The sequence below is a fragment of the Sinocyclocheilus anshuiensis genome, unplaced genomic scaffold (genome assembly GCF_001515605.1).
Source record: "Sinocyclocheilus anshuiensis isolate Anshui unplaced genomic scaffold, SAMN03320099.WGS_v1.1 scaffold447, whole genome shotgun sequence".
Classification (NCBI taxonomy): domain Eukaryota; kingdom Metazoa; phylum Chordata; class Actinopteri; order Cypriniformes; family Cyprinidae; genus Sinocyclocheilus; species Sinocyclocheilus anshuiensis.
Genome location: NW_015552615.1, coordinates 1454123 through 1467200, shown reverse-complemented (window position 1 = coordinate 1467200; position 13078 = coordinate 1454123). Strand labels below are relative to the sequence as shown.

General features: G+C 36.7%; 1 pseudogene; it reads right to left on the bottom strand.

Moving 5' to 3' along the window:
- The window catches only part of LOC107666112 (solute carrier family 12 member 5-like), a 108594-nt pseudogene extending 106702 nt beyond the window's left edge, over positions 1-1892 (bottom strand).
- Between the last annotated feature and the right edge of the window lie 11186 nt (positions 1893-13078).

The following is a 13078-nucleotide window of genomic DNA, read 5'->3' as shown; positions in this document are numbered from 1 at the left end:
TGATCTTTTTTATCAGCATGTACACCCTTCTAAATAAATTCTTTGTCCATCAAGCCTGGAACAAAGTCTCTTGCAAATAATTAACAGAGCAGTATCTCATGAATATGCCTGAGCGGATGGCGCAGATGCATCTGGAGGACGGATGCCTTTCATCTTAGTGTAGTGGGACAGCGAGATGCTCGCCTAAATCTCCTGATAATCCGCCTCAGCTTCTAATGAAAGGGATAAATCAGGACCATGGACAGCGCCAGGCAGGACTGAATGATTGTGCTGCTGCCTTGCTGGATTCAGCACCACGGACAGCGGCACATCCACACGCCTGGATCTGACTCTGGGTTTGGGTTTACAGAGCATTATACAGCCCTAACAGATATAAATCTGTGGCAGCAAGAGGAGAAACATTATAGGTAGACTCGCTATAATGCAATGCTGTAGAGGACTACAACACACAGAAAACCATTTAGGGAAATGACATTAAACACTGTCCCCTAATCTGATTTGTGCCACATAACTGTGTGTGATGTATGTGCTGTGTGAAAAACTGCCTCCTGATATGATCAAAGAGTCTAAACACACACCAGCAGCTGCTGACGCCTGTTAAACACACTGATCAGATAGTCATGTCTGAAAATCTAAAAGTAATTGAATGGCATTTCATTGTCCAAGGATGGAAGCAGCAAACGTTGACTAAGCAGACGAAGAACCACAATGATATGGTTACAGTAATGGAGATTTATGCAATGTTGACCTGATAGATGAGATTACACAGTCACGGCACTCTCCTACCAGAATCCTTTAGATTGACACCAAGGAAAAATTTATTTAACATTAAACAGTAAATAAATAACATTAAATAAAACAGAATAATTTGAATTAAACTTTAAATAAAATTAATAACATCAAATAAAAAGAAAAAATAATTAAATAAAATAAAAAAGGGAAACAATAAAATTAAAATAAATAAAAGGAAAAGAAAAATAATAAAAATGATAATAAAATAAAATAAAACAAATTTAAAATAATGAAATAAAAAATGAAAATATATAAAATAAAATACAAAATAAATAAAATAAAATATACAGGAGGACCATTACAGTATTAGGTCACAACATTCTCCAACTTGACTCCTTTAAAATGACAAGGATGAAAAAATAATATAATAAACAAATAATAAAAAAGTATAATATCATATATAAATAATAATATAATGATAAAAATATACAATAAAAACCATGTAATTTTTTTCACAGACCTTAAACAGCACTAAAAGAGCCACAGCATTATGACGGCATCTACATCTCTACCAGAGGAGTTATGACTGTGTATGACGGTAGTGAGAGGTTCCCCTTCCATCGCAGCTTTCTGCATTTGTGTACCACGCTTCAAAACGCACAAAGGCACATGGTGCGGCTCGCTACATGAACACACACAACAACAACCTCCTATTACTATTTCACTCACAGCAGCCATGCAGTAAGACAGGAGAGGACCTGTGGTGGGCAGCAACAGCAGAACCCATGGCTCAAACCCTCCCTCCATCCATACGGACCATTCCTGTGTCAGCGTGAGTGGGTGTGTGCGAGCGCTCGAGCGCGGATGAGAACGCCAGAGATTCCTCCACTCACCCTGGCTGTTGGCGGCCCCCTCTGCCTCCTCGCATTCGGTCAGGTTGTTGACCATCCTGCCTCTCCGGATGCCCTCACTCCCCCAAAACGCTCCTCTGCTCAGGGGAGAAAAGCAGAAGAACGGCCAAACGAGGAGATGTGTGAGAAAAAGATGGAGCGATCTGTGCACCTGCCTTCCCCTGAGGAAACTACCGGCCGACGGAACGAGAGATGCACGTTTTTTCTCCTCCGATTCTCTTCTTCTCACGCTCTCCTCTCCTCTCTTGGCTGTAGTGTGACTCCCTCTCTCTCTCTCTCTCTCGTAGGAGGAGGGTACGACAGCTCAGAGCGGCTGGAGTTTACTGGATGATGGAACACTCTCTCTCTCTCTCCCTCATGCACATGGGTATCCATGCACACATGGTCTCTTGAAACAATATTCACAAAAAATACTGTAAATATAAATAAATCAATAAAATATAAATATTGTGAAATTGTAAATATTGTAAAAAAATATTGTATTGTAAAAATAAAATAGACATTGTATAATTAAATAAATATATAATAATATCAACTAATATAAATATAATAATTATAAAATAATATAATAATTAAAATGTAACGCGTGTCTGGTTTTATTAAATAAAAATATCTAGGCATCCTGAAAACCAAAGACACCTGAAAAGCTAAATTACATTAGATATTAAAGGAATATTCTGGGCTGATTATAACACCAAAAAATGGCTACAATCTACAATGAGGCACCTGCAATGGAAGTGAATACTCCATGTTTCAACAGCCACAACACGTGAACATGCATGTTAAAATGAAAAAAAAAAAAACACTTTCTTTTTCTGTGCAATGTTACTTTGAATTTTTCACATTTGTCACCATGACAACACAACAAACCCTTACAAAACTGTAAAAATTATGATTTAAATAGCTTTACACCCTCTAGATATGGTTCGAGTCCTTCCTTTATTGGTGGATGTTTTTTTCGTGTAAAAGGTAAATGCACACTCCTCTCCTGAGGAATAATTTATCTACTGTAGGTTGGTCAAAATCCTCTTTCAGCCGTTCATGTCACCAAACAACTGCATTCTGTGCCTGCAAATTTGTTTTGTAAAACACAATCGATGCGATCGGCGGCTGACATCACCGGAGGCTCAGCGCAAACAGAGACTGGAAAGAATAGAGTGGAAAACAGAGATAGAAGGGACACAGATGCAAGCAGGAGTCTTTTATCCAAACGTTGCATTCAGATTCTTGCCTGGATCGTCCAGCCGAAGAACAGAAACACAGTTCAGAAGCAAATTCTAGGTAGCCTGCAGTTACACAAAATCTATTAGGTGAGCGAATTACGCGGCACGGAAGATGGCGAGAGAAAGAAAAAGGCATTTCGCCACGAGTCACAAAAACAATCCACATGCTTTAGAAAGACATTAAAGTGTCTACATGAAAAAACGGATGCCGCCGGTGCAGACGCAGGGTGTTATTTACGATTACCACACAAACACACACAAACACACACACACACACACACACACACACACTATGAAATCTGGAAAGCTCAGCAGCTCTTCTTCTGAAACGAGACTATACGTCTCATGTATTTGTGTATATGTTGGGTCCCGATGCAACTGAAGTGAGAATGAGATTGAAACTGAAGCGGTAACAAGATCACCTGGCTTGTTAATCTCAGGTGATTTCAGTCGAGGCACCAGTGTAATCTGCATTTTTCATTTTCTACAGCAGGTAATGGATCCATATTCATGATGCCATATTTGGTTTGGTTTGAATCTTAAAAACAAATGTTACAAAACACCGTTAACAGCACTGCTAATGGGAGAAAGTTCAAAAAGTACCAAAAATAGGGTTTTTATTTAAAAGGGTCATGAGATGAGAAATCAAATTTGCCTGGATCTTTTGGCATATCTTTGTACCATTAAAACATCCTGCGCGTTTCATAGCTTAAAACATCCTCATTATAAAAAAAGCATTTATTTAATCAAGCTCCAGAAATGTCTCGTTTGGATCTGAGGTGCATGATGACATCACAGGGGCACAAACATTTGCATAAACACCGCCTCCAGAGCAAGACATCGACGAATAGTCATCTTCTCACCATAGGCCCCGCCCACTGGCGTTCAGTCGCTTAACGACTGACACTTGATCACACTGAATGCGAGTGACACATCGTGTCAAAAGCAAATAGAAATTGTAATAGAAATTACAATCCCTGCCGCTATCTTGTCTACACTGGATACAGTATACAGATGCGCGTTCACTTTCTGACACAGTCGACGCTCGAGTCTGTCGTCAGGACAGATGCAGTGAACAATCGTTCGCTTTGACACATTTGGTTTAAACTGCTGGTTTGCATCTTTGTACAGATATCAGAAGGATTCCAGCGTAAGAAATAAGTGGATAGTTTATTTTTAATGTGTCTGAGGATTGTTCAGAGGATTTTGTTTTGTAAATGTGGCACAGTGTCATGGAGAGTTCACAAAGAAACATTTGTTGAAAGATGAAGCGGTACTAGATCTGACTGCAGCTGCATCACAAACCCTAAGTAAATGATTTCATAATGCTTTGTCTGGAAATGACTGTTTTATTTTGATCATATTATCAAACTCTCACATGCAATAGTGAGGGGGCAGGGCATTGATACTGTTTCCTATGTAATGACGTTAGCCAATCATAACAGTGGCCGCTTACTGACAAGCCTTAAAGGTCCCGCCCCTTAAAACTGGTCGTTTTAGACACAGGGTCAGAATGAGGGTTTGAAATAATAATTTTCCCAAATATTCATGTTCATTAACATTATAAGTAAACCTCAAGGAATACATTTAAATAATTAAAAAATCCATGTCAAAACATTCACCAACCATCATCAACACTAATATTAACCAGTGATAAACACACTAATATTCTGCAAGCATTTCATATAAATGTAGAACTCTATAAGGCACAAAACTCATCTGTTACATTAGTTACACACACACACACACACACACACACACACACACACTGAAGGACCGTCTGATGGAGGTTTGCGAGACGTTCTCTGAACGTCGTGTGCCTCTCGTTCTCAATTCCACGCCACCGTACAAGACGAGCCACTCGGGCGACTCAGCTGGAATGGGGCTATTTTTGGGCTGAGAGCTGTCAGGAAGACTCTGCCGCATCTCAAATGGTCTGTGAACTGTAAGCACTCAATTACAGAAGCTGTCAGCGCTGGGCTCTTCTGAATGCACCCCTATGACACAAGCGGCTCAGAAACCAAGTGTCTCAGCAGAGATGGAGAAGAAACAGGCACTGTACACAAGAACCTAACGTACAGCATGTTTTTTCATATGCGTGCAAAAGTCACCACCATGATGCCGTAGGTGGTTGCCATGATGTCACCTGTTTGATCATCTATGAGGCAGAAACTGTTCATTTGATCAAACAGACAAGTAACAGCACACTTCCCAACAAGATCAATGATTCGAGAAATAATTTAAATCTGCAGGAACAATTTTGCAATAGCAATAATGATTACATAATGTTGCATGATAATGTACATTATGTACTTGAAATTATCCAATTATAACTTTATATATGGGCCAATTTAAAGCTGACATATCCACTTTTTGTGGCAACCAAAAACAGTATTTTAACAACACCAAAGGCAAAAAGGTCATAAATATATGAAAAAATAAATAAACGTGTACATTTTTAAATATGTATTTATATACTGTACATGAATCAGAAATAAATATAAATTACATTTTATATATTACATCTGCCAGATCCATACATTTATAATTCTTTATTTATAGACATAAATTAAAAATGCCACTAAATAATGTTTTATTATTTATTACATATTATATTATTTTATTACATTATTAATAATATCATATTATTTTATATATTACATTATTATTATTATTATTAACACATAAATATAGATACAAATACATATTAATTATATTATATTATATTATATAAAAAGCTGCCCATTCCATTCAACCTATGGGCTGGCAGCTCAGGTCCTCATCCGCTAGGCTGCTAACCAATCAAAATCCATATAAAGTGACACAGCCAATGACATCTATGACAGAGCGAGCCAGAGAGGCACAGTGCTCCAGGTGAGTTTGTCTCCCCCGGGGCTTTAACCAAGCACTGAGGATTGTGGGTCAGTAGTGAGAGTTGTTGTACACAGAGCAGGGCAGGATCAGGTGGCATCGTCACACAGCTGGGTTGGTCTAGGAGCAGAAGCACAGAGGTGGCACAGACACACACACACACACACGGTGACAGAGCAATGACACAGGCCTGTTACATGATGCCGTTTACACACCTGACTGCCCTGCGGCGCTGACTAAGAGTCAGAGAGCATTTACACAAGGACGTTACAGTCAATAAGATAGCAACCTCTCGTGTGGGCACATTTATTCACATATAAGCACACGTTGATTTTGGAGAAAAATCTGTGAAATTTTGGAAATAACTTTTGTAACTTTTTAACATATAAAAATAACTTTTTGACAAAAATGGTCAGAAAAATCTAAACTGTTTACATTTTTTAATCACTTCTATTGGTTTATTTCTGATCAGAAACAGTAGTTAAATAAATAAAAATAAAAAAGTAATATAAATGTGTGCATGCTTATATATTATATTACATTTGCAAACATTAATTTTGCCATTACTTGTAATAATCCAGTGAGATTTTTGTCTGACAGCAGCCAGTGCTGCACACAGAGATCTGATCTGATCATCGTCATTCTGTCTGGAATGACGTGAAGAAACAGAACAAACTGAGACAGACTCAATCCAGAAGAACTGTGGCAACGTCTCCAAGACACTTCAAGAAACATACCTGCAAAGCTGCAGTACTGTTAAAAGTTTTAGGCACTTGTGTAAAAATGCTGTAAAATGAGGATGCTGTCAAAAATAATGTCAGAAATAGGTTTTCTTTATCAATTAACTTCTATTAACTAAATGAAATCAACATTTGGTGTGAGCATCCTTTGCGTTTAAAGCAGCTTTTGCCCTCGGTGCACTTGTGCATAGTTTTTCAGTTTTGCAGCTTTGCAGGTGGGTTTCTTGAAGCGTCTTGGAGACGTTGTATGCATATAGAAATGTAGTAAACAAATGTATTTGCTTATATATTTATTTATGTGTTTATGTAATATGCATTTAAATGTATTTAATATTTTTAAAGCACTTCTATTGGTTTACTTATTATCAGAAACAGCACTTTAATGCAATAAACAGCAATATAAATGTGTAAAAGTAAACTATATTTATATTATTATTATTCTTTTAAATAAATGTGTATACCTATCATATTTGACACATTTACGTAATTGTAATTTCCAAAATATTAACATATTGTTATGCACTATTAAATTACCATAAAGTACTTTAATTTAGTAAATAACATTGTTCTTGCTATTAAATTAACAATATCAGCAAGGATTTACAAGCAGAAAGACAAAAAGTTTTTTCAGGAGCTGTGGAGGTCTTAGAAAGTCATCAAATATTTGGCATTATCTGCTTAAACTTGGCTAATAATAATCCAATAACCAATAACAGTAGAGAACAGTTTGACATTTTGAAACTATGATGCTTTATTTTGACCTGCGTCTTTACTCACACCAGAGGTTGTGTTACCTTATTTACTGAAATGCCCCCCAAGACCCATCCATTCCAGTCAAAAACAACACAAAGCAACATCCGTCCTGAATATACAACCACGAAGCATCGGTGCAATGCCAGAAAGCTCATTAAAGCTCTCATTACTGCGCACTGGCACACACGCCGACCAGAAAGACCTCGGTGATTGAAACAACCTTTGCAGCCAATCTTAATTAGCGAGCGACTGACAATAAAAGCTCAGGGTGTGACTCTGGGATCCATTCATTCCGGGTTGAGATTCTCTGAAGTCGATGACTAAGCGGCCATATTAGAGCTCAAGGCTGCTCCTTAATGAACACGCTGCCTGACAAACACTCCAAATACCGCAACGATGGGCGGTCATGTCGTGTGGAAATTGAATTAGAGCGCTGAGGAGGAGGGTGAGCTCAGTGAGGGGGAGTCAATGCCCACCTACCCTTGAGCTGCGGCCCTGGGAAATCAAACAAACAGAGTGTGATAAAGCAGCAAACAATCGTCCATCACAGCCCCCGCTATCGCATCTGAGGAGCGGAGAGAACGCAGCATGATAGCTTCTCTCCTAATGACTTTCCTCTTCATTAGATTCATCTGAGCTTCAGTCGCTTAGCACTCAAAGTCAGATAATGTTTGTGCCCGGAGCACAAAGCCCCTTCATTAACCTTTAAAAGGACTCACACACACCCTGAGATACGGATGCTGAAGTACTGTGAAAGTTCAGTGTGAGAACTGCATCAGATTTGCTGATTCCACCCCAATCTTTCATCTAGCTGTCCGTCTTCTTACCTATCAGTGAGTTTAATCAAGTGACGGAGATCCGTCTGCGGCACAAATGGTTTTCTCTGAGCGGATTGCACTGAAATTGTCCTTCACTCTCACAAACAAATCTAATCATACTCTTGAGTTGCCGAGGACTGGCGATCTATGCTTGGTAAATGTCGGAGAGCCTCATAGAGGCATGTACGAGAGCTTCATATGTGGTAAGGACTCCGTTTCATTACTTCCACCTTGTATCGAAGAATTTCCGGCATATTTATTGCACCCATGGATAATTTATGCCATGAATAGTCTACTATATTGTTTATTAAATACTCTCTTTCTCTAAAAATGGATATAAAGAATTTAAATTATATATACAAAATAAGTTTGTGTTTACATAATATATGTGTGTGTTTATATTTATTATGTATATATAAATACACTCACATACAGTATATATTTTGGAAATATTTACATGCATATACATTTATATATTTATATTCTTATATTTTATATTATATCTAAATACATTTCATATATAAACATAACATAATTTTCTTAAATATATACATATATATGCATGTGTTCGCATTTATATATACATAATAAATATACACAGCACACACACATATATTATGGAAACAAAAACTTATTTTGGATGCGATTAATCGCGATTAATCGTTTGACAGCACGAATATATAATTTATTTATTTACACTACTACTACTACTACTAATAATAATAATAACAACTTTATGTGTACATATGCATGTATATGTAAATAATTTGAAATAATTTGATTCACATTTATTTTCGTAGTACACTGTAAAATAAAATAACAGCATATAACAGTAGTAAATAAAATATTATTAATTATATTAATAATTATATAATAATTACATTAAATATTAAACATTTAAAATATATTATTTTATTTAAATTCTTTATATGTATATGGAAATTTATTAACAATAAATACATTTATTTTACATTTATTATAAATAAACATACATATGGGCATATACTGCACACATGTATGTTTATGTACTGCTTACAGAAATGGTCCTTTCACAAACGAATCTAATAAGCATGTGTAAGTGCTTGGTACAGGGTAAGAACTCTGTTTTATTACTGCTACCTCATCCTTGAGGCACACTGAAAAGCATCCTGCAAATTTAATGCACCCACGGATAATTTATGCCATGAATTCTGCAGCCCCATAAACGCGTCTTTCTCCAAAGCAACTCGAGCCGCCCGTGAGAATTACTTTACGTTGAAAGATGCAAAGGAGCATGAGAGTACCTGGAGGCGCTGACAGCTAACACAGCTGCTCCAAGTTCAATGAATCTCTTCCCAGGCAAAGCGGTCCAGAGCACAGCATCATCAAACGAGCGCCACATCCTTTCTTCAGGCCTCAGCCTCTCAAAGAGATCGAAGTCCAGATGGAGTGCTACGACACGGCCGACGCTGCTTTATGTACCTATTAAATATGCTTGATCCAAGCGATCAAAATCAAGGCAAATCCAATCTCCATCTTTCTCTTCATCTCACGCCGAACAACAAACAGCCATCAGCTCTGAAGTAAAGTTCCTTCCAGGCCTGCCGGTGCAGATAGGAGATGTGTGCCGAGTTTAAAGGTGAGCTTGACAGAATTATCGCAGGCTTTTTCTGTCTGAAAAAAGCCTTCGGGATGAGAGCTGATGAAGGCAGTGCTGGGAATCTGGATGCAACACGAATCCGATACGTCCTGACAGTTCAGGAAAACAGAGTGCTGACATCTCAGTGGTCGATTAAAAGATACAAGGAGTAGATACACAATCTGTAACAAGACAAACTGAACACTGGTTTAGTTTAATGTACATTATACTCCACTAGCTGCACCAGATTGAATTTCAAAAATAACAGGTTTTAGTGAGTGACGTGTGGCCAAGTATGGTGACCCATACTAGGAATTAGTGCTCTGCATTTAACCCATCCTTAGTGTGCACACACACAGCAGTGAACACACACACCGTGAGCACACACCCGGAGCAGTGGGCAGCCATTTATGCTGCGGCGCCCGGGGAGCAGTTGGGGGTTTGGTGCCTTGCTCAAGGGCACCTCAGTCGTGGTATTGAAGGTGGAGAGAGCGCTGTACATTCACTCCCCCCACCTACAATCCCTGCTGGTATGAGACTTGAACCCACAACCTTTGGGTTAGGAGTCCGACTCTCTAACCTTTAGGCCATGACTTCCCCTGACAGTTCAGGAACACTGTGACTGCAATTGTTCAGACAAACAAGATCTCTTCAGAAAGCTTACGAAACAAAACAAAAGAGAATGAGAAGAAAAAAATCAAGTATTTTTAGCATAAATTAATAAAGACTTTGCCTCTAAACTCAACATTAAATGTTTCCACAAGCATTTCCATCCATAATGTGCATCTTGAATGCTTCATTTATTTTTTTATTTGAAACAGCATTAAATTACTGTATATACTAACATTTGGCCAGATTTTTTAGCAACAGTTCTAATGCAAATTCTAATGCAAAAAAACAGTAATATAAATGAAAATCTATTTATTTATTTTTATTTAATATGTATTCATAACTTTATATTTTTGAGGCACTTCAAAACTTCTACTGGTTTATTGATTTATTATATACATATATACACTTATATAAATGTAAATAAATAAACTGCAGGCCTGTTATATAATGAATAATATATATGAATATTTATACAATTTATTTATAAATATACATTTTTAAGCATATCAATTAACTATACATATATTTTATAAATATTTATATATCGTTTATTATTTTTAATTATTTCACTATATTATTTATTTAGTTTTAAACAAATACATTGAACACATTTTTAATTATATATATATATATATATATATATATTAAATTAAATTATAAAATATAAAGTAAAATGATATAAATGTATTAAATATTTACTTTTCATTAATATTTAATTATTATATATTATATAAATTATTTATAGTATAATTTTATCAGGAAAATGTGTTAAAGTAAATAGGGCAATTTTGATTTCATGTTGACTTTAAGGTTTGTTATTAATTCCGACAGAAAAAAACAAAAACAAAAAAAAAAAACAAGAAATTGCCATTTAGTCATTTTTATCCAACCATACAGACAAGAACTGAAATGTCAGTGCTATCTATATCTGTTGATTGTTATTTGTTTCTATTTGTGTGAGTTTTCTCCAGCTGAAAATAGTTCAATAGCATGAGTTGACCCACTTTTTCCCCCCACAGAAAAGAGGGCAAGGAAAAGCGATACTCTGGGAGTAAAAAAAAAAGACCTAATGAACCTGTATTTGCATTTGGCATTTGCATGTAGAGCGGTAATAAAGGGCATTTTTGGCCCTGGTTGAGATCAGGGGGATGTGTAGTCATTATAAGCACTCAGATATCTATACAAATGGGGCTCCTGTTCAGACAAGCAGCCTAACCTGTGGGACGCAGGTATTTTGACCCGTCTTTACTCACATACTCACATAAATCGTACAGCAAATGCATCAAGAAACCCAAAGCGAGCAGCTGTAGGGTGTTCTCTTGCATCGGGTTATGACTGCACTCTCGCTCGTCCAAACGTGTTATTTGCTAATTACACTAAACATCTCTTGAACGCTTCTTATCCAGTCACCCTATGCATTAGGACGCATTGCAATCAGCTATTTGTACAATTACTGTGTTTGGCTATTAAATTTGGAGCTGTACCAAGCATTGTGAAACCTTTTCCCTCAAGGTGCTGGAAAGGAGGGCAAATATCTGTGTCTCACAAACACAGATGTGGATATATGGGACAGGAACGAGCTGCTCACAGACTGTGTGTTTTGTACCGGATCAGACGCAAGGGCAAATATTATGACAGCAGAGTAAACCTACAGCTTTTTTTGTTTTGTGACCAAAGTCACAGTTTGACAGCAAATAAATTGCACAGCAGTTCGGGCAATTAATATTGAGCTTGGCAGAGCTTATTGGCAGAAAAAAGGAAGATTTTGGTTTTGATCAAGGGCTAAAGTGTGACAAATTAAGACCTCGCAGTCAATTCACTTACAAGGTGCCTATTTGAATTATAGTAACAAAATGACCCCGGTCTGAGTAAAACTAATTACACTTACATTAAAAAAATACCAAAAAAAGTAAGGTTTTCTGCAAACAGAAGTGCAATGGTACCATATTTATTGAGGAACCATGAGGTACCATGTAAATACCATGGTATATGAATTTTAGTATAATTAAAAAATTGGGGAAAAAAAGGTTAATAACTACTAAAAAAATGACAAAAGCACCTAAAATAACTAAAACTTAAAATTAACTAAAATTAAAATGAAAACTGAAAATATAAAATAAAAGCTATTATTAGCTTAAAATATGAATAAATACTATAATAGTATATAAACACTATAAATAAATATGAATAAGCATAAATAAATGTTTGAAAAAAAAATGCAGTTGAAATTTTTTTTTTTGCACGAACTATTCCTTTAGGCTACCAAAAAGAAAGACTTACAGTATATTACTTTATGAAATGAAGCTAAATGTATGTATATAATAAATGACCATTGACAAAATCTTTCCCCCCATTGTAAATGCATTTTGTTAGTACTATTGTTTTTGTAGTCAATTACATGTACATATGTCTGAACACAGACACTATAAAGCACTCCCCATCTGTCCTAGACATTTACGTATTAACTGAGTGCACCCAGAGTGCAATAAAAGGCAAAGTCATTACTGCTGCCCATCAGATGTAATTCTATGCTACATTGACCTTTCTTATTAACTGCGACATACTCAAGTGGTTTTTAGTGCAGCAGAGTAAAGAGTTTTCACCTCCAGTTTAAATGTCCAGCGCTATGACAAAACAACCCGTTCTATTCCACAACAACACATAACAGCAGTGAGTTCAGCAGCACCAGACGACTGGCAGGGAGACACTATTAACACGGCAGAAACTCAGGGGGAACAGAAATTACTTCAACAAAAACAGTGTCGCTGGAAGCAGGAGGTTTGACACTCTTAAAATGACG